A 23,328-nucleotide genomic window follows, 5' to 3' on the forward strand; every position below is an offset into this window, starting at 1 on the left:
TGGCTTCTCTGCTACCATCACTGCCGTCACCATCTCCTCACCCCACCCCCAGTGTAGCGTGAATGAATCTTCTGTGAGCAAGCCCAGGGTTCTGCCAGTGGCCCCCTCCATTTGTAAGCTGAATGAGCCATGGCTCGACCATGTTTTAAGGCGTCCTAATGTGCCATGGCTGGGCCACAAAGGCAGCATGGGATAATGACGCTTCCTTAATTTGGCCCAAGAGGCCATAAACAGAATACACTAAAGAGAAGCCTTTTCCAGGGATGAGTCCCCCCCACATCCATTTTTTTTCCTAAATCAGTCTCTCTCTCTCTCTCTCTCTGTACCCCGGTTCTTTCTCTCATTGGCCTGGAAGAGGTCTGTTTTCTTCCGGCTTATTGTCATCCCAAACTAAATATCAACAACAGTGTGGGCGAACGTGACGAGGTGCCAACGTTGTGTGGAGCCCCTGATCTTCTCCCAGAGGACCAGAGGGAACTAGCACCAGTAAACAGTGTGTAGTGGAGCTTTTTCAGAGAGGCCGGAGAGGAGGGAGCACGGCTGCTCTACTCCAAAGACACATATTAGATAAATGCATTTAGGCCATAAATTGAACTGAGGAGGGATAAGTAAGAGAGAGGAGAGATCTGAGGAAGGGGAGGATAGCAATGGTAAACACGCAAATACCAGCACTAGCCTTGAGGGACGTTTAATACAGATATGTGGTTGAGATTGGAACAGTCCAAAAGAGGTTAAAAATAAAACACAACAGGACTTCTATTTTGAAGCTGAAGACGTTTAGCTTCCCATCAGGAAGCTTTCTCAATTCAAAATGTCTGGAGTAGTCTGGAGTTCCAAGCTTTATAGACCTGCAGGAAAGGCCTCGTTAGAGTTTAGATTCACATGTATGGATCGCAAACTGAACTGGACCGTGCCAGACACAACCGGGCCGCGCTAAATCTAGACCAGTTCGATCAGTGGGCTCGGCCCGGTTTTTCAGTGGCTCAGTTCTCTGATGACAAAGAGCGCATGAGCAGACCGTGTCATCTCCTTACAGTCAGAAATTTCAGACATTCATAATAATACTAGCTTCCTTACAGTGCCACATGATTTCCAGTGATGATTCTGCTCAGCAGTGTGATGAACCTCAACTTCTGTCGTTGTTTCCTGCGTCTGTAAGCCCTGATTAGACGTTCGTTTGTCTTATCCACGTCCCAAAAGCCGACTCTGTCAAGTAAATTCACCAAAGGTTGCCTCCTTCACTTGACTCTCCATAAACAACAAAATATCACAATTATAACCAAGCATAACTTCCTGAATGTTACGGGCGCCGCCATTTAGATTTGCTTGAGTCCCTCCTTCAATCCCAGAGAGCAGTAGTACCGCAGATCGTCACTAGGAGGAGAGGAACCGTGCTAGCGTGATGTGTAAATGGTCGTCAGAACCAAGCTCGGCTTGGTTAACTGCTCCAAGCTCGGTCCGAGCTCGGCATGGATCCGTTTAACAAGGGTAGTGTAAATGGGGCTTTAGATTCACCTGGAACTGGTCGCCCCAACGATGGAGAGTCGTTTGCTCATCGTTTGCCTGGCTCACAGGAGAAATGTTGTGGCCACATGCATGGAGGTGAATTGGGGTGAAACTCGGCAGGAATCAAACCTGTTGCTGTGTTGTAAGTTTTTGAAAGTTGAAACCTGAGCCCTCCTCTTCTGTTCAAAGTTGTTTTTTTCTCGCTTTACATAAGCGCCTTCTTCTCTCTCAAACCATCTGTCTCCTCTGTCCAAAATGTGAACATTTTGGTCCTCAAAAGAGTGGGTCTGGTATCTCTGCTCTCCCCGAGATTATGGAGGGCAGGGTGTGGAGGAGGCAGCGATTCAGTGTTTGTGGGGTAGGCTCATGTTGGCCCATCTCCGGGTGGATGGGCATCCATGTTGGGATCGGACTGGGGGATTAGGGCTGGAGCATGGACCGGGTAGGTTGGAGTTTGATGGTGGTGCCCAGGTCTGGGGGCTGGATACCCCTCTGGGGTGCCTGGACCTGGACCTGGACCTGGGAGTATAGGATGTATGTGGTGAGTGCCAGTGTGTACTGCGTCACAACCACTATTGAGAATTTTTCTTTTGGATAAACCTTACACATACAAGTGTACTCTCTCACAAACACCTACAGGTGCCTGGATTCAGCTGCTTACAGAAACATTTTTATACAGAAAACCCCTATTATTAGCTTAGCTGTCTCTTTAAATAGTATTGTATATTCTTCAGTGAAGTTATCAAGGCGTTGGTTGTTTGTACCTGTAATAGTTTATCAGCTTTTTTATATATATTTGAAGCACTACAGGGAAAGCAGTAATGCTCCACTTGTGAAAGTAAAATCTGTTGGGCTCTCTTTGACATTAAGACAGCAATCCTTAATGCCACACTGCCAGATAGGACACGTTAAAAAAAAAAGAAAAGAAAAGAAGAAGGAAAAAAAAAAGAGTGTCCTTTATCGTTGAGGTGCTGGTGGATGGCTGAGTCTTGTCTGTGTTGAGCCATGCATCTCTGCAGAGGTTGTTTGGTTTCTCCGATATAAAGATCAGAACATTCCACACTGCACTGAACAGCATACACCACTCCGCTTATCTTAGGTTTGGGTTAAACAGAGAAGGAGGGCTCAGGTTTCAACTTTCAACACAGCAATAGGTTTGATTCTTGCTAAATGCTGGTGCAAATACCCATGCAGATTAATGTTAATATTAAAACATGTAAACGTGTCTTAATAAGTAGCTGCCTATCAGAAAATGTTAACAGGGTATTCCACTCATACGCTCCTGCTGTTTGATGCATTCCACCTTTGTTGAACTTAAAAGAGGGCAGGAGAATCCCTTCACAAACCGTCCTGGTCAAGCGTTACAATTCCACAAGATTGCACCACTAATTGCATATTCATTTATTCAAGTTTTCCATTAAGGAAAAACAAACTTAAGAAAAGACAGAATTAAAAAAATAATTATCCTGAGAAAGCAGCTGCTGCACGGACAGATCTGCAGTCACAATCTCCAGAGATTGCTTTTCTATCGTCTATGTGTTTTTGACTAGTTTTTTTAAAGCTCCTACACCATTCTTTCGTTAAGTTAATTATCCTTTAGCGTTTGTTTAGATTTTAGTTCTTACTCTTGTGGATTAGTTACTGGTCCTTGTTCAGAACAATTTGTTCTGTTTAAATTTGATGCATTAATTATAATCTCTGGTGTCTGTCACATATAAAACAACTAGTGCAACATCTTTTGCACCTGTTGCATGATTATGGACACATCACAGTTTTTCCCTGCCTTATTTTTGCCTACACTGCTACTGAGTACTTAAAGGGATTATAATATAATTTAAAAAGTAGAAAATTAGTGTAGAGATTTCCAGGCAGAGGAAGATGCTCTGGTGCCCTAATATGGATCATCGCCGATAAAAATCAGCTGCATTTCCTCGTTAATTGTGAAGAAAAAGAAAATGATCCGGTTACTTCAAGGAAACTTCGAACCTCTTTAGTTTTTTTCAGTTAGTTTTTTTTTTTGGTGTGGCTAAAGTCAAACAAAACAGCATACAAATGAACAAATGCTGGCTCCAGTCTGTTCTGCTAGAGGTGATTTCACAAGGTGAGTGCGCACCCATGTCTCATGAATAATGATTTCACTGTCAAAATCGGCTCAAGGCTGTCTGCAACTGGAATGATTCGCTTATTAATTTTCAAACACACACATAAGGGAACACGAGTAACTAAAACCCACACAGAGAATAAAAGAGGTAGGTGAGAGATAGAGAGATAGCGAGATAGACTTATCATTGAGCAGCCAGCGTGAAGCCCCTCTACCCATACGCTTAGTCTCCACCCGTCCAGTACCTCATTTTCTGCGCTGCTTTTCAAATGACCTCACTCAATGAAAAAAAAAGGGGTTTTCACCAACAAAGATGGTCTATCCCTATCACAGTGGCCTCTGAAACTTGTCATTCAGGGAAAAATACAGATTTGCATAAAAGAGAAGAATGGAGGAAAAAAAAAACGGAATAATTTTTTAAACCGAATACACAAAGCCCAGGGAGAGAAGTTTGGTGTTTAAAGGCAAACTTCAAGTAAAAAAGGGAAAAAGTCAGCACAATAGCTAAAGAAATTGAAAGCAGAAATTCGAGCAGAAAGTGTAAGAATGCATTATAGTAACGGGAAAGTTCTGAGTGCAAACGACTAGAAAGTACTCACCAGCTAAGCATCACTGGGATGAGGGGACGGGGCTGAGAGGTCCGTCTGTCCCTTTCAGATGGATTCTGGAAGGAAGGAGAGAAAGAAGGGGGGGGAGGGTGAGTCTTCAATGCGCTGTTCGCCTCCTTCTCATAAGCAGAGCGCAAAGCCACAAAGAAGCTGCCGCTCTCGTAAACAAACCGCCAACTTTTCAATGGAGCAGAGAAGGCGGAGCGGGAATGGTCTTTAAACTCAGCAGCCTTCCCCTAAGTTGAGGGGGCTGGAGGGGAAGAGCGGACCAGCGAGTAGCCTTTACATCAAGCGCGAATGCCTGAGAGGATAATAACAAACCAGAAAGTTCAAAACCATTTATTAAAGCCTGTAAAACGTTGGGAGGCCTTGCATTGCACCAAACTGTAGGAAAAACAATATAGATGTAAATGAGGTGAACAGATGCCCCACTGTGTTTTTGCAAACACAGATGCTAATATGTGGAGTGCATATTAGCATTGGTTCCAAGCTTTTTGATCTCAATGCCACAGAGCAAATTGGAACAAATAGCCCCGCTCGGTTTCTACAGCAACCTGAAGGAGCCGCTCAGCCACGCGATCCCTCTTGTGCCATCAGCTGCTGCGATATGGCGGCTGTTTCCCTAACCTCCACGAGGAGCAACAAATGGGAATAAAGGACGGATCAATTATTGTCAACTGTTCCCTCAGTTAAGGCTTGTGTTGGGTTAGAGAAAAGATACTGTGGCACTGCTGAGGGTTTTGCCTCTGTTTAATTTAAAAAGTAAAGGTAAGGTGCACAAGAAAGCCTATGTAAGGGGTCAACTTTCTGAAAAACCTTGAAAAATATATTTTCATTTATCTCCCAGACTCTAAATAAACTAGAAACATTTCACTAAACGCCAACTGGCTGGCTGCTTAAAACTTTAACCTGTTTAGTCGATTGTTGCCTCCCTGATTATTTATCATGCATGTAAAATCCCATCAGACTTTAAAGGAAGAAGCACTCTAAAAGGAGCTATATAGTGCCAAGCAAAACCTTTCCTAATTTTTTGCCACATTTAAACTATCTACTAAATGTTAAGTTTATTATATTGGAGATCTATGTGACAGAACAACGCAACAAGTAGGACACACGTGTGAGGTTGGAGGAAACAAATGCATTGTTTTACAAATCAAACTTTGAAAGGTATACTTTGTAGAGGCATTAAGCCACTCTTGGTTAATGTCTCGTTGAAACAGTTTTTGCTGCAATTAGCGCTGCAAGTTTGGGGTCTCTACCTGTTTAGTCTATACAAAGAGCACCTATGGATGTAGAATTTCCTGTTTTGCCAAAGATTTTCAATTGCTCTTGATTCTGGACTTTTGACAAGACATTTTTTTAGCGGACTAGCTTGCACTGTTTAACAGTACTTTGATCTGAACTCTTAAATTAAGGCTTCAGGTCTATATCTAGCATTATTGCCCTGCTAGAAGGTGAACCATTGGCCCCAGTCTCAAGTCCTGTGCAGCCTCTAACAAGTTCTCCCCCAGGATTCCTCTGCTTTATGCTTTGCATTAAGCTCCTGCTAGAGCAAAGCACCCCCACAGCATAATGCTGCCACTGCCATGCGTTATGGCGGTGATGTGTAATGCGACAGCCAAAACACAGAGCCCAATATCCGTGCCAGACACGATGTACTTTTAATGGTTTATCAATGAAAACCAGATCCCTGGTATAGGAGCGAGCAGAAGCCAGACGATGCCGACATCGGCATGACGACCGATTTACGCAGATCGCCAGATGCTTGAGTCAGTACCACAAGACAGGCGTGGGTCGAAACCAGGAAGGCAGAGAAGATGTCCAACAAGAGCTTGGCAGGGTAGGAAAATCCGTAGAAACATGGTCAAAACTTCAAACAGGCAGGGAAAACATCTACAGGCACAAGGCTTTCAATAATCTGGCAATGCCTATCTGCTAAAGTCTGATACATATAGGCAGGTGAAGAGGTGAAGATGAGCTTTCTTGAGCTGTCAAGGGAGGAGGCTCATGGGTGCATCACATGGTAGCAATTGCAGCGGTGCAGGATGAGTGTGAAAGCAAGCAAACGGACACGTGCCAGAAACATGAAAGGATGTTTTGTTCAGGGCAATGTGCAGCACATGAACCTCTTAGACCTTCATAGAATAGCATAAAATACATTAATGTTTGTGTTTACATTAACATGTTAACCTGGTTAAGACATAACAATATGGGACAATCCAGTGCATCAGAAACAATTCAGCACTAGTGAAAACTCTTTCAAATTAAACATCCATGGATTCATCCTAATGATCCGACCCAGTGCCGAAAGGCCAACAGTCTGAGGTATCAAAATGCAGTAAAGCGGCTTTTCTCTGGAGTTAAGCTGAGAGTTCAGGGGTGAGCAGCGGGAAGTGACCACTTAAACAAAAAAGGGAAAAGAAATGCCCATAATCGCCAGTGTCAGTGTGAGATCAGGCTTTATCCACTGCAACAAGGCTAATCTGACACACACACGCACGCACACATACACAGACATCTAGACCAAAACACACCAGTCTTCTACAGTGGCAGGCATGTGTTAGATTTCTCAGCCCCATTTCAGGAAAAGCTTTTTCCCATAACTGACAGCATTGTGACATTGATTTGTAAAACTATTTGCCTAAGACTGATAGGTAACAGCAAGACATGCTTCAATGTGCTTGGAGTACACCCAGAAGGACAGGTATATGTCAGGAATGAGAATTTGGATTTGCATTAAGAGTGACTGAAAAAAAACATTCAGGTAACATTGTCAGGTCATTAAAAATAGCAAAAGGCAAACATCAACTGTCATAGCTAAGTGCAACACCAAATGTGAATTACCAAAAAAAAAAAACAACGACTTGACAAAAACTTGATCGACACTAAGCCGATCAAGTTTTAGAGAGGTTGCACAATCAGCCAGACATTTTTTTTTTTTCTGTGACCATGATGTGGATATAGCAGGATGACTGCTGAATCCATGAGGAGGAGAGCAGAAACACCGGAGTAGGCAGAAATTACCACAATCTTTATTCAGTGTGCAAATAAGCAGGGAAATATGAAGCTCCAATGGCTGCACTAGAGTTGTAGCAGCAACTTATGAGGACAGTTGCATCAATGGGGGTACATATGTAAAATCTATATAGATTTCAGGATTAACTAAAGTAACAGGTAATGTAATGATTTGTGTGGGGATGAACCCAGTGTTCAGCCAGACACGGTAGTAAATATTTTGCAGTGTTTATTGAAGGGAAGGTGAGGGAATCAGACAGGCAAACAGACAGGATCCAGGCTGATAATGGTACAGACATCAAACTGGGCCAGGCTCAAAAAACAAAAACAGGTCAGATAATGCAAAATACTGGAGGGCTGTTACCAACGAAACAAATGTGAAGTTCCGGCAACAAACAGAGAACTAAGGGAGGAATAAATAGGTGTGCAGACAGGTGAAGAGGGAGGGACTAAATAACCTAAACCAGGTGGAAATAATTAAGGAGGGACGAGACTAAAAAGGCTAATAGGAACAGAGGCAACCCCTGAACTTATAAAAACCAAAACTACCCTGAAGTACAACCTAAAGACAGAAGAACAGGCTAAGACTAAAAGTGATGACAATAACAAGGTAAACCAAAACATTACACCAACTAAACGAGGATCCAGACAAGACAGAACTCAAAACAGCCAGATAATCAGAGACAGGAGAGAGGAGGAAAACTAAAACTAATAACATAAACCAGAGCTAAACTCGGAATATTACAGGTAATCTAATGTTTAGTGAACAGTGGAACCAATCACCTTTCAAGCGTTGGTTCTTGGGGAGTTTTGATATGTGCAACATGGTACTCCATTCAGGGCGCCATGGTTTACGGGGCACATAGAAAAAAAATAGTTAGCTGTGAAATGCATCCTGGATTACCTTTCGGTTAATTTATTAGAAATGGGGATTCCTCTGCACTGTGCGGTTAGTCCACTGTAAACAAAAATAGACCAGCTTGTAAAACCAATTACTGTAATCTTGAATATGACCTTGTCTGCTTCGTCACCCGGGACAGTAAGTCTGAGTTTGTCTATGATAATGTCGTAACACAACTATAATATATTATGTTGATACATCATATTATACAATATTATGATTGTGCTTGGTTCTGACATTTTTTTCGGCCTGTGTTTGGTTTTCAGTGAACGCTTTCAGATCCAGAACTGAACTCCTCCAAGTAACACTCCCCATTCAGGCAAAAGAAGCACAAACTCTAATGAAGACATAGGAGGAAGTAGGTGAAGAGGCGAGTTATAAAACAACAGGAGTTGAGCTCATATAAAAGATGCATGCAGGGGAACACACAAGCATTCAGGCATGTACTCCTGCTTTCTGTGTTTGTGGGCAGGAAAGGAAACATGCCTAATTAGCGGGAAAAAATCCTGCTCACAGCTTTCCAGCATGAGACTGCAGCAGAGAGCTCTTGCTACACAAACTTTTTTATCATAAAGTCAAACAAAAAAAACACAAAGAACACACAAAGGGAGGTTGATTTTGAACGTTGAAACCAAAAGTGACATTAATTAGAAACCCCTTTCCTGCAGTCTGTTCAGAACAAATTGTGTTGCATCATTACTCAGCCTAGTCCGTTTTTATATGAACTGGAACATTGAAGTGGGGCGGCGCGGTCTTATTTCATCATTAAACAGTAAGTGGAAGCAGTCACACACATTTATCAATATTTGTGTAAAAGGAAGATACTTCATGTTGGATTAGGATGTTAGTTACAATCAGGGATTTACAAATATGTATAGGAACAACTTGCATTCACAATAACATTCTTCAATGTAGAAGTTGTCACTGAAAGAAGAGATCTACCTTCTTTCAAGAACACTGATATTTAAAACTGGGGTGAGATGTAGCACAGAGATGTACATGTTGACTGTTCCTTTGGGTACCTTCAAAAGGGGAAGGAGACCTTAGTGTAAAACAGGAGGCCTGTATTAGAGCAACCCACTAAACATAGTATACAACAATATTCTAATATAATTTAATCATCTTTATTTGTCATTGCATAAATTCCAATTAAATGTCTCCACTAGATTTAACCAAGCCCACTGCTCACTTATGGAGCTCACCTTGTCCCCCTCAATAAATACGTATGCCACGGTACGGAGGAGAAAAATACTTGATTTTGAAATCTGTACCTCACATGCTTTTATTTTGAAAGACGCAATGCAGCGTGATGTCACTGGCTCCCCCTCCCTTAGCTGCTCTGAGTGTTTGGGAAGTGGGGCAGACGGGGGGGGCTGCGCTACCAGCAACAGTCTGACCAGAGACCTCATAATGAAATATGCATAGAACACTATGCAGGCACTGGCGCTGCAATAGGGGGGACCAGGGGGCCATTGCCCCTCCCTCTACTTTACGGCCCTGCCTGAGCAGGCCCCACCAGACATTCACCCGTGCCAGATCAGATTGCTGTGACAGATCTCTCTCTCTCTCTCTCTCTCTCTCTCCCTGTCTCTTGCTTATGTTGTGCTCCTGCTGTCTAGAGACAGAAAAAAGACACAAAGCAAATGTTTGCGTGTTTTGAAACCGGACAGCATCCGCAAAATAACACGCAGCGCAGTTTATTTATATGCACAACAAGCTAAAAAAGCACAAAATATCACCCCCGTCCAGTTAACACGCTTGCTTCAACGATGCAGTGCTGGATTATTATTAAACAACACATGCAGTATTATTCACAATAACTGCGTTCATTATTAGTCATTATTAGGCACATACTAAAGGCAGCTGCAATGTGCCACAATATTGCTCAGTGTGCACCAATGTCAGGGTGATATGTAGAGAAAATGCAGGCAGATGAAAACAATAGCGATGAGCTTCTATCTTCGTGTGAACATCTTTAAAATAATAGAAGAAAATATAACCAGGACCTGTGAAAGCCTGCAAGGTTATCGTTTCATTTTATGAAGGCAATCTAAGTCATAAATGGCCGTCACATAATCTCTCCAGGAACCCAGGATGCACAAAACCGTTTTAATGGAGAACTTCTGCTTTTTGAATTTTTCTTTTACTCAAGACAATATTTGTTATTATAAGTTAAATAAGAAAATGTTACAGCTGCCAATTTACATCGGCAATGAAAACACCCTGTTTATCATTATTCTACCGACTCGTGTGTCAGTTACGGTACTCATGTCAAACCCTCTGTTTAACAATGTCCAAACAGCATCTTAATCGGCTCTTCACTTCCACAAACTCCTGTCTGACAGCCTGGGGCTGAAAAAAGTGCACCGCAGCTACTGCTTTGCCAGAGAGGGAAAGAAGGGGAAAGATTCTGAGAAAATTTGGACTTGGTAATAGTTCACAAATTTAGAACTCACTTCCCACATTAAATAATAGGCCACATACTTGCAAATTATATAAATATTACGTTTGCACATGTATTTTCTCGCTTGACAACCTTTCAGTTGTTTTCAGAATGAAATCTAAACTGGCTCTGCTTGTTAACTGCTTCATTAATAGGAAATCAGCAATTGAAACGAATAAACGCGTGTGTTAATTTCCTTGTTTTTTCCATATAAGTAAACTTTGTTGTTAACCACTTTACTTGAATTTGGGGTGTCAACAGAATTTTTTTGGAGGTGTCACAAACCTGCAGGTCAGGTCAACCACACAAATATGCCACATTAGTGCGATGCGCATGGCGCACAGAAACAGCGCATCAATCCACACAATTACCCAAGTGCGCACAATGTGACGCATGCTCTCACAAACAAACATTGAGATATGCCCACGTATCTTATTTCTAAAAATAAATAAACAGTTAAATAGTTATGCTAAGACTTTTTTTAAATAAAAGCAAAATAAGGTACACTAGGCATGATCTGTAACAGCTGCACAGCTCCAGGCACAACTGAATCATTTTCTCTACTCACCATTTCCCGTGTCAGAAGACCAGGCAAGTTTGTTTCAGCACCAAACTCTGTCCTTGCACCAGTGTTAATTATTTACTTTTGTCATGGTCAGTATTTATATATCAGTTGCTTTTATTAATGATCACCATTCTTAATAAATGACCTGGATAACAATGACAGGTGCATTTTCAGCACCACAGATGTGTGAACAGCGACGACGAGATACAGAGAAGCAATTTATTTCACTAATAACACACTTTACCGCTGATAAACACAGAGAAACACATTTCCACTCCTTTCTGTGGAAAAAGAGCATCTTCATTCCTGAGCTCTGCAGTTTGTTACATAATGTCTATTTTTATTTTTTTTATATATTTTTGTAAGCTACTTTTTAACTTATTTTGATGATTAAAAGGCTACACGTGAACAACTATGAGCACGTGTGCTTTTGGACCTAATTTATTTATTTTTTTCAGAATTAACATCTTCAGATGGAGAATAGAGCATCTGGGATTTGGGTTCCCTAAGGCTTCATAATTCAGGTTTCAAATGTAATAACAGGTATATATATACCCATTGCCCTAGGGTGGTAAGTATTGATCTACAGACAGCGTGACATTTTTATCTTACCTGCTGTATTGATGAAAAACACAGAAGCTGATTGTCCACCAGCTAGGTAGCCTTGCTATTCAAAAGCTCTTCAGCATGCTGAATGACATCCACAATTGTCTGGAACATGTACAACCCACCTCTTCAACCGTCCCAATTGAGAAGATGGAGACCATGGAAGATTTCCAGAGAGAGGAGGAGCACCTCTGCAATTTGAAAGCCTGGTAGGTTTTAAAAGTCTGGAGGAAATGGATAGCCCAGCATAACGCAGTACAGTGCAATCAAACGCTGTTAGGATCTCTTGGGAGTGTCAGTCAACTGAATTCTGGATTTATTCCACAGGTACTGCGAATTTCCAGAATTGGTGGGAAGAACACCAAGGACTGTGTCCACAAAGTTCTCGATAGGTATGTGTCTACACATATACACACAAGGCCCTGAAAATCATGTACAAACACTAACCATCAGCAAGCCCCTGTCCACCACAATATTCCTCCTATTAATGATGAGTTATTGATTCATAACTGTAATTTGTTCCTCAGGTTCTTCACCAATGTACTGATGGAACATTTCAATACGAAGGGGAAGGGGAAGCAAGGCAAGAAATCTTTGAAAAAAAACAAAGATTTATAGAGCAATAAAAGGTAAGCCCATATGTAATGTTGGCTAAGCGAATGATTATTCGCTTAGCCAACATAACATGATAATAGCTAAATAACATGATAATAGGTGAAATATTTCTGTCCTGTTGACATTCAGTGTTTGCCAAACATTTTCACAATTGTCTCAATGCAGCGTCTCTTTTTCTCAAACCACGCAACGCCTTTACAACAACCATAGACTAGGGAACTAACATTAATCTCTATTTCTCATTGTTCTCTGTCAAAATCTGTTCATGATTTCCTGAGTTCTGCTCCAAGTAAATTGTTCACAGACAAACATGTTATGTTCAACAACAGTAAATCATCCAGATTATTATATATTCTGAACAAAACGGTTAACCTTATGATCAAAACAATTAAGCTCAAGATCAAAATCATAGAGGAAAAGCGTGCTGTAGTTGTGGCAGCATGAATAATTGTGGCTGAAGTATGAAGTCTTGGTAGCTCTGGTGCATTTTGCAGCAAATGTCAACAGTTTTGTATTGCTAGCCATAATTATTGTCTTGTTCTTATGTTCCTATAAAATGAGGCCTCAGCAAAGCCGCTTTGTGCATTTTCCTGATTGCCTTTGCATATTACTAATTTGTTTTCTGCAAATGCAGATGGAATCATGACTGGTGATGAGGCAGAGACATAAGACTTTATAAGAATACCATTGCAGAGCATCTAAGACATGCACCACAGAGAAGTGGAGCTGGAGGACACAAACTCAGGACCGATGAGCCACTTTTTTATTACCAGTGACGTTTAGTGATTTTTTCTTGGGTCTATTTGTGGTTGAGGGCTCTGTACTGTTACATAGTTTTTTATATATTTTTCATTTTCACCACCAGCATTACGCTGTGAATCCAGAAAGAGAAATAAAAATGGTAAGACATGTTTTTTTTATTGTTTTTTTTTGCTTAAGTCTGTAAAATACAGACTCAAGCAGGATGGGCTTTGTAATTTTATATATTTTTGAGTGAATTTTTGTTTTATTTTACCATCTGCTCTGTTAATCCATTTAAAACGAAGATAAAAACGTAAATGAGTGGTGACCTGTAAACCTTATCATTACTAACAATGTTGTTAGGTTTCTCGAGGGCGGAGAACCGGTTTCCTGTAGCACACAGGTCAACAGCAGGTTTGAACTGGAAATGCATTACACCATTTGTACACATTTCTGGTTATCGCCATCTGGGACAATCAAACGAAGCTATTGGAGGGGAAAAATAACCATCAGGAACCCTATGGACCTTCTGATTTGCGATAGCAATTATGCACAGCCTAAAAGAGGCATTGAACCACCTAAAACGAGTATAAATTTTTACGTAGAAAAGACGTCTACAGCGACCACATTTGCACTATGTCAAGCAGTCCTCTAGAGGACAAAACTAGACAGTCCGTAGATGTTGGAGACAGTGACTTTGTAGAAAAGTAGGAAGAAAAATATTTTAAGTATTCAGAAACAAAAAGAGACTGATCCCATGGAGACATTCATGTCTGGTGTTTCATTCTGCACCTTCAGGGGGACAAAATTAAACAAGAAACGACATCATATAGGCGTGTCTGCGCAGTGGGAAAGAGTTGTTTTTATCATGTTTGAAGAGTCCAATTCTGTGTCACTGATTAGAAGATTAGCAATCTATTAAAAACCTCACAAGTATGTGGGTAGGGTCTACATTCCCTACTAAACCCAAGGTCTGGTTTACTGACAATTTTCATTGAAAAGGCCTAAACTCTTCTGTTAGCGGATCGAAAGGAGAAACAATGACTACTGCTCAGGGGTGCCATGTAGGTGGGAAAAGTCAGGACATTTAAAAAAAATACAACACTTTTACATATGTAAATATGAGATTTGGGATGAGTTAGGAATTTTTTTGTCATGGTGCTCAAAATCCCTGGCGGCACCCCTGCCGCTGCTCAAACAAAGCTACCCAAAACCTGAACTCTTCAAACACTCAAACTGAATCTTTGGGACTTACAGCCTCAGGATAAACACAGCATGGGCCATGAAGAGGAAAAACTAAATGTGGAGCATAATGCTCAGGAGCTGTCACTGCGATAAAAGGCAGGAATTTGGATAAATGTGGACGGAAAACGTGCCAATTGAAGAAGTGAGGCTACAGATATGGGTAAACTGCACTATTCTCGTGCAACATGTTCAAAGGATTTACAATTTCACAAAAAGACTAGCAAGTCTCAATAAGACAGGATTTAATCTGACAGGTGCAATCATTGGATGTTAACAGCTATTCAATAGGCTTTAGAATCACATTAGCACCAATGAATTTCGGGGGAAGGTGGGTTAGCTTTGTTTGTTTTACAATTATCGTTCTCTCACACCGTTTTGGCTCACACGTCCTACCAGCATCACTACGCTGACGTTGATTTCAGCAGTTTTTAAACGGCAATTTCAATCAGTTTGTTCTAGACTTTGACTGGGCCACTGCAACAATTTAAATCTGTTTTTTTCACTGCTGTACATTTGCTGGCAAATTTGAAATCATTGTCCCGTTCATGACCCAGTTTGTTTGTTTTTATGTCAAACTTCAGGCATTTGCTTCATAGAGACAGCTGGCCTTATCTTTGGCTCCGGTGTATTTTTGTATGCAGAGACATTCAGAGGTACTCGATGACTGCAAGGAGCCCCGGGCTTGTTGCTGCAAAACAAGACCGAAATATCATCCTTCACAATTCCTCCAACATCTAGCTGCTGTAAGGTGTTGATTTATGATAAAACTTTAGTCTTTAGTCTCATGGCTTCTGGAAGAAGGTTCATATAGATGCAAGTTGTCACGTTGCTTTTTAGACCTAGGGGCCTAACTCCCAGCTTGTGTTATTCTTTTTGTTCCAATTGTCATATCATGGACCTTACTATCCAACATGCTTGCTGAGGTCTGAAGAAACTGAGAAGGAGCCTGTGCATTTTCCAGCCATTTCTGAGAGCATTTCAAATTTTGACCTGTGGGTGAACTTTCTGGAAAGATCATTTCATTAGGAGACTGCCAATTGATTTTAATCATGAAAACACTGATCTTGATGTTGTTTAGAAATGACTTGTCGGATTGATGGGCAGCAACAGTTGTTTCTCTCCTGGCATTGTTTTAACACACATCTGTATGTCCCAGAGCAGCAAACTATCTCTGCTTTTATAGAGGTGCTCCCACATACTAATGATCAATTAACCCAACGCTTGGACTAGCATCAATAGGCTGCCATTTCCATCTCAAATCATGTGGAAGCAGCAAGGGAGCATTTTGTTTTTCCTATAGCTATACTGATGGACACAGACGCTTCTTTGTTCCCCCTTGACTGTAACTGAGCATTGCTTAAGGTAATTTAAGTCTTTTATTTTGAGTGAATCAATCTTTTCATAAACATGATAGCTGGTGGCTCGTTGCAACAAAAAGCAAAAGCTGGTCCCAGGGACACTGGTTTGCATACTGCTGAGTTTTGCCTAAGTGAATAATGATGTAGGCAGATCTTTAAGCTATCTGATTAGTTTTGTTTTACATGCAACACTTGTTGAATTAATTTTTTCCCATTAGGTGTCTTTTTAACAAATTAGCTATTTCACAGCGTTATATCAGAGTATTAACAAGCACCTTTTCCTCCCACAAAATAAATGTAAGAGCTACAAGGACATTACAGTGTTCACATCTAAATCAAATTACTTCAGTCAGGTAAGATCTCGGTAATTAGGCAGCACAGAGCCCCTTATGGAAACAAAATCTCCCCAAAAAGCTGAATTTTGCAATGCTGATGTTATAATGAATGAAAACCAGGAAGATAGAGACGGTTACACTGGTTCAATAATTTAAATAATTTAGCGCATACACAAAGACCTGTGGCCATGATCTCATGGAAGCACACATATCTGCTTCTGGAAAAGGTCAACTCTTCCATGCAAGGGGGTTTCATTTGCACAACCCGAAACCATGGCATCACATTGACAGGCAAAGTCATCCGTTGCCTTTCTTCTCCTGAAGCAGCACCGGCAGCTTGGCTGGGTTTCCAGCCCAGTCTCATATGTCCACGGCTCTCCATCATGGCACTTGACACCTGTTTATATACGGCCTAACCTCTGACCCCAAGCGCATGGTTCTCAGAGACGACCTCTCTCTGGTAGCGGAGAGGTCACCTGTGCTACTGAGGGAGCGGTGACAATTTGCTAAAAGGCCATGGACATGAGAGGAGAATAAAAGCATCTCTAATGACATGCTGAGTGGTTCTACCCGTACTCCCACACACCTACTCCTTCATACTGGTAATGTAAATGTGCTTCCCTGCAATTCTGTTTTAATGAAAACAAATTCAAGATTTTGAGTTATGCTTATGTGTTTCTATCTGATTGCTCACCGGGCTTAAGTGGGCCTCTTTAGTAATTAGGTGGGACCTCCATTAAAGAAGCCTTGGGCTGATAATACATCATTGTAAGCCATAACACTACAAACTGCACGGCTAACTAAATATATTAAAGAGATGATGGAGAGCTCACCATGGCTTTGAAACACATTTTAAAGGTGACATCAGCACCAACAGACTGTATGTTGTCATGACAGAGTGTAGGGGCAAAAACATACATTACTGCCATTGGCATATTCTTAACCATTAACAATCAAGAAGCTTTATTTGCCATTATTTGTTACCATAATTCAATTTTGACGAGGCAGACACCGGCTCAGAATGCACATAAATACACATAACAGGCAGAGACAAGACATTATCTTTCCATTTTTTTATTTTTTACCGTTGATTGTACTGCCCAACAACAACACTCCCTAAGGGGCGTAAGCGTGCATACAGTCCTTGTGCGAAAAACAGTGTATTCCCCGGATGGGTGGGATCTGTGGCAACACGTCTGGCCCTTTTCTGGACTTATGCAGTATAGATTGTGTCTAGGTCCTGTAGATGGCATCCCACAATTATCTGTGCTGTCCTCACCACCGATGCTAAATGTTTCCTGTCCTGCAGTGCGCAGCTCCCATACCACACTGTTACGCCGAGACACAAAATTCTTTCTATTGTAGCTCTGTAAAGGATTTTTAACAGTGGAGTAGAAACTGCAGTCTGGTTCAGTTTCCTGAGGAAGAAGAGCTGTTGTTTGACATTCTTCACCAGGTGGGAGGTGTTTACAGTCTAGGAGATGTCAGAGAAGATGTGAAAGCCCAGGAGCTGTACACTTTCCAAACGCTCAACCACCTCCCCCTGTATGCAGGGAGGAGCGTGTTCAGTCTTCCTGGACCTTCTGTTGTCCACTAGGACCTCCTTGGTCTTGCTGGTGTCCAGAATCAGATTGTGGACCACTACTGTGTCAGATTGAAGACCTCTCTGTAGTGGGTCTCATTATTGTTGGAAATTAGGCCCACCACGGTGGTGTTGTCCGCAAAGTTCACAACCATGTTTGTGGGGTGGGTGGCAGAGCAGTCGTGGGTGAAGAAGGTGAAGTGAGCAGGGCTGAGGACACAACCCTTCGGAGTTCCATTGTTGAGGATCAATGGGGCAGAAGACTTCCCTATCCTAATCACCTGGGGCTTGTTGGTGAGGAAGTCACTGATCCAGGAGCAGAGCGGTGTGGATAATCCTAGGTTGTGGAGCGTCAGGGCCAGCATGTATGGGAGCATGATGCTGAATGCTTATCTGAAGTCTATGAAGAGCATCCTAACATAGGTGTTGGGATGGAGAAGATAAATCGGAGCCGTGTTAAGTGCCAAAGAGACAGCATCCTCTGTAGAGATGTTAAATATACATTTAAAGATGACAAGTTTTATCATGTAAAACAAACAGGTGGTTCTGTAAACTGGTTGACATTTTTCATGTATTTTTTACTGAAATATTCTGGTAACCACAGCTTCCAACGTTTTTCTGTAAAAAAACAACAACATATATATATATTTTTTACCGTGTAAGGTGGCTGCCGTTTTATCAGCTGAACAACATGTGTTGTGCTGCTGTGCTCAAGCTCCGTGCCCGTTTGGCAATTGCTAGGTCAGTGGGATCATTTCCAAACAGAAACAAGACATAGAGGAGAACAGGGATGCACCATCTCCGAAGCCGTTGCACAGACTGACAGCCTGTTGCAAAAGCCTAGTGCTTACTCCACTCTTGGACTGAGAAGTCATTGAGGTGTCCCAGCCGACAAGGGACGTTGATTCAGCCAATTGACTAGTACCATGAATGTTGTTTGGCTGAAAAAACAGCGACACCCTTCATAACAGCTTCGATTGTTGTATTCTACTGGCCAATATTCCCCAGTATAATCTTGTATCCCAGGATATGAATATGTTGAGTTTGACTTTTTAAAAATATCAAAATTTATTTAAAATGGGGTCAGACTCTTTTCCTTTCTCATTGCTTTAAAGGTTTTTTTTCCTACTTTTCTACAAAGGCACTGTGACTTTCTCCTATAGGTAACAAAAGTATTACTACTAACTTCACAGAACCCTACTATTATAAAACTCTGATCTGCCCCTTCAATAACTTAATATTTCCTCAGTTTCCTGTCTACTGTGAACATTAAACTGATGTTAATGAAAATTGGCTTGCTTTGAGTGACAATTTATCTTCCTGTGCATTTGTCTACAGTCCAGCTAACTCGTTTGGGTAATGCACAGAAGTAATGCCACATTTCTCAAACTGGGATTCTTCATTAAATATTGACTTTTTCCTCTTTAAAACTCTAGCATGACTTGGCCAATCCCAGGCATTTGTCCTTATTTCCACTCTCAAAAACTAGATTAGAGGCCGCTACCTCGGAGGATGTACCCAACAGCCTTATTTTCAGAGTTGTTTTGCTGATTGGAGTCTTGCTTTTCATATTTAGTCAATTATGTCTCTTTGATTAAGCTTTTTTTCTGTTGCTCAATGAACAGCGTGTGATTTGTTGATCTTCTGGTGGTTTCCTAAGGTCAGGAGACAATGGATTTAATTTTTTGCACACTAAATGATTATACAGAACTCTGCATTGTGCCATTAGAAACGCTTCAGCCTATTTAATGACAACAATAAATCCCTGATTTGTTTTGGTAGAAAAATCTAACTTGTATCACCTTTGGTCTAATTCTGATGGACTTTTTCCATCTCTCTCAAGTTTTGTGTGACACTGCTGTTCATTGTTAGTAATGCTAACCAGGATCATGGCCAATAAAAGATGCTGAAGACATCTTAAAATGTACCATTCATATTTCATTATTGTTTTAAAATATTAGTGAACCCTATTTGACATCCACTGCTCGCTACAACAATTAATAACTGCTCAGGCAAGGAAAGAAAGAAATGCTTATTTTGTTCATATATCTACTTCTATAAAAGAAATCAGAAATGGCTAAAGCCAGCATCAGGAGATCCAGACACCAGAAACTGGCCACAACACTGATCGGTACATATTGGCAATGAGTTGCCCAATTTTTGTTCCTAAATGATTCAGAAACAAAAATTGGGTCACGATCATTCAGAATGATCGCTTTTTATGTCCCAACATGATGGTGGAGAAAAGGGCAGTTTGGCACTTCTGGTGTGATTCATCTGATTTCTAATCTACATCCAACCATCGGCATACAGCAACCACAGCCTTGCTGCTGCGTAACCAGCAAAGAGACTTCTGCAGCTACTTTATGCTCTGAATCTTAACATCATACATCGTGGCGCTTCACAAGATAAGTTCTATGTGATGCCACTTAATCTTGTCGCACAGTAAATTGGGCTCCAACATTAAATGTTTTATTTTTTAATCCACATTTCATTCGGCTCATTCTACTTGTGTACACCTCAAATCCTGTTAGCAAAAGGAACAAACACCTCGAGACTCCTTGTTGTGGTTTAAGTGGATAACTGTATCTGTGCCAATGTTTTGGCTTGATAAACAGACGGCATATGCTTGAGAATAATTTTGTGCGACAAAGTCAGCCTGTCATGAACAGGAGGGGGAACAAGAGTGCTAAAAACGAACTAGAGCAGAACATCAGTGAAACGTGTTTAAAATGGTTAAAGAAGTATAATCCTCCATGCTTGCTGGAGCAAAATTAATCTTGGCTTTTCATTTATTTTATGTTCAAACATAAAAAAACAGAACAATCAAACAGGAAAGTACATTAAAATATCAATTCCTATTTGGAGTTAATTTAAATTTAGAGCCTGAATACAGCATTTCCCAAAGAAAATGTTCAAACCTTTCTTGACAGATGATGATGTGGTTATATACACAAGAGTTGCATTTTCCATCTTTCCAATAAATCTTTACAGTAAAGCCCAACTCATCAATGGGGCAGAAATCTAAAAGTGATAGATCAAGATTAGTGAAGTGAGTTTTGCAACAACAAAAACTAAAAACTCCAAATAGCAATTATTTATTTCTGAAAGCTGAAGCTGAGGGCTTGTCTGGGAACCCAAGAGCAAAGTGGACATCTACCATTTTAAAACCACCCGGATTACAAAAATGTCAAAGAAATACGCAAACACAATGTTTTCCACGCCCCTGCCGTCACATTTGCATTGTTATTTACAAAGTTATCAAAGGCTGATAATTATTTACTCAGGAATTTGAGTCAGGAGGCAGCACGCCTTGAATTAGCTTCAGAAAATGTAAAGCAATTACTGTCAGAGTAACCATCTGATATGAAAGGAAAGTCGAGTTTTTAAGGGGAAGTGATGACAGGATAATAAAAAATGCCCAATTATATTTATTGAAAGAATTTAGAACACAAAGAGAAAGAACCACAGGAACTAAACAGCTGTTGACTGGAAGCAAAGAAGCGAACGGGCAATTGGACCAAGAAGACAGGCAAACGGCATGAAAGGATACAGAACAAATAACACAGTAGGATCTGGCAAGAAGGTAATCAAACAAACTTGCCTTTAATTGCTGGGGAGGTGATTGAGCGACATGAGAACCAGGATAGCGTAATCAGTAGAATGCAGAGAGGGTCAGAGCAAACATGACTAATAAACACAAAAAATGAAACAAAGGGATCTTACTGAACCAAAAGCTAAAAACTAAAATTAAAGAAATAATCTGAAGAATAGAAGGAAAGAGAGAAAGCAGTATTGCCACACAAATTAAGGGACTGCACCAATAGTAACAAAACTAAACTTGATCTAATCCAAATATAAAAGCAAAGTAACAAAACTCTAATACGAATGGATTATGTAATATACAATAAAAAAGAGTTTACATCGACTGTTTTAAAATTTACTTATTCAAAATCAAAGGTGATAAAATTACTAAATATTGGCTGAAACACAAAGAAAACATCAAGCCAGCAAAGAACCCAAAAAGAAACAAATAAGTACTGATGTGGCTGAACATGGGACAACTGACTGAAAACTGGAAGCTTAAATACAGAAGGTGACTACGGCCGTAAAAATCAGGTGAGTCCAATTAAGTGAATGTACTGGAGCTGACTATGACGAGCTGAAGGGAAAAGCATAATAAACACATAATGAATACTCTGGGATCTTTTAAACCTGACGCCCAGAATATAAAAGAGGTGTACAAAACCATAGCAGCAACAACCCAACAGAGGAATAAAAAAGATGTTACTCAGAAACAAGAGTAATGGGAAAGAAATGTAAAGCGCACTAAAATAACAAGACTACCAAAATAAAACAGGAAATACTCCTTTAAACAGAATTCAAGGTCAAAGGTACACAAAACTAACCTGACTCTAGCCATATGGATTTCGCTCCACCTAGCTCCACTCACATACATCTGGGACCTCTCCATAGGAATTGCCTTTATTGAAGGCTGGGCCTTATCAAAAATCCTTGCATATGATTGGATAAGCCACTTGTCTGTCATCTTTATTGACGTGCTATTTCAACCACTCACACCGAAGCTAACCCGTGACGCTGTGAGAGCGACGCAGGAAAAAAAAGATAATTTTTTTAAATGTGTTTGCGGCTCTAGTGGCACGCGTTTTATTGACAGTGAGCTGACAGGAAGAGGGGGGAAGACAGGCGGCAAAGCGCCACGAGTCGAAGTCGATCCCGGGCCGACCGCTTAGAGGACTAAAGGCCTCCTAATATGGCCCTGCGTCCTGATTGGCTGGACAATAAAATTGGTTGGAGAAATCACTCTCTATGGGAGAGGTCCCAGATGGATGTGAGTGGAGCTAGGTGGAGCGATATCAATCTGGCTAGAGTCAGGTTAAAACAAAACCACAACATGATCTAAAAAAAAAAATACAAACCCAAAGTTCCATGGGAAATCAATCTTTCACATGGGAATTTAAGGTTAATGTGAGTAATCATGCTAAGCAAAAGTACTTCCATTTTAAAAGTTTATAAAATAGCTTATGTGCAATCTGCTGTGATGTTTTTAGAATGAAGTTCTTTTAAGACAGTAGAAGTGGCCCCTCTCGGACCACCTGTCAGCTTCATTCTCCAGAACCGACTAACCCAGATTTGCACTAATCGGAGGCACCAAGAGAGTTAGCTACAGCGGGTAAGATATTAACCACTTATAATGGTCACACAGGACCTCACTAAAAAGAGTTCTCAACAACAACTTTAATTTTTAACAGAGCTTTGCCAGAATATGACAAAAGAGGAAAGCAGAGGAAAGCAATGACAGTAGTAATGTCATTAAAATATGCTGAAATAAATCAGGCTGAACTCCCCCCCCCCCCCACACACACCTTGGTGGGTGGGTAGAATACAAGAGAGCAGAGCTGATTGCCTCACACACTTACATACACAACATACATCATGTGCTATTAGGATGAAAGCCTTTGTTTCCTGCCACTCAAGTATTTAAACCAACTGACACTAAATAAACTCTGAGGTGTAGGCTGCAGATAAGCAGAGGATGTGCCGGGGATTAGGAATGATTAATTAGGCCACATGACAGCGGTTTGAGGAGAGAAGAAGAAATACCCCCACCAACGTATCCCTGTTGGTCAGATGCCATAAAGCGGAGAAGTGTGCAGAGATGAGCGGAGTACATGTAGGCATCGGT

At 41.0% G+C, this 23,328-nt stretch overlaps 1 protein-coding gene across 2 annotated transcripts in view; it reads right to left on the reverse strand.

Moving 5' to 3' along the window:
• Positions 1–23,328, reverse strand: part of sema5ba (sema domain, seven thrombospondin repeats (type 1 and type 1-like), transmembrane domain (TM) and short cytoplasmic domain, (semaphorin) 5Ba) — a 270,882-nt gene that overhangs the window by 215,612 nt on the left and 31,942 nt on the right. For both annotated transcript variants that reach the window (XM_036139025.1, XM_012868532.3), the window contains exon 2: positions 4,207–4,271. The gene's annotated coding sequence lies outside the window, so the exon portion shown is untranslated. The remainder of the gene's footprint in view (positions 1–4,206; positions 4,272–23,328) is intronic.

The sequence above is a fragment of the Fundulus heteroclitus genome, chromosome 7 (assembly GCF_011125445.2).
Source record: "Fundulus heteroclitus isolate FHET01 chromosome 7, MU-UCD_Fhet_4.1, whole genome shotgun sequence".
Classification (NCBI taxonomy): domain Eukaryota; kingdom Metazoa; phylum Chordata; class Actinopteri; order Cyprinodontiformes; family Fundulidae; genus Fundulus; species Fundulus heteroclitus.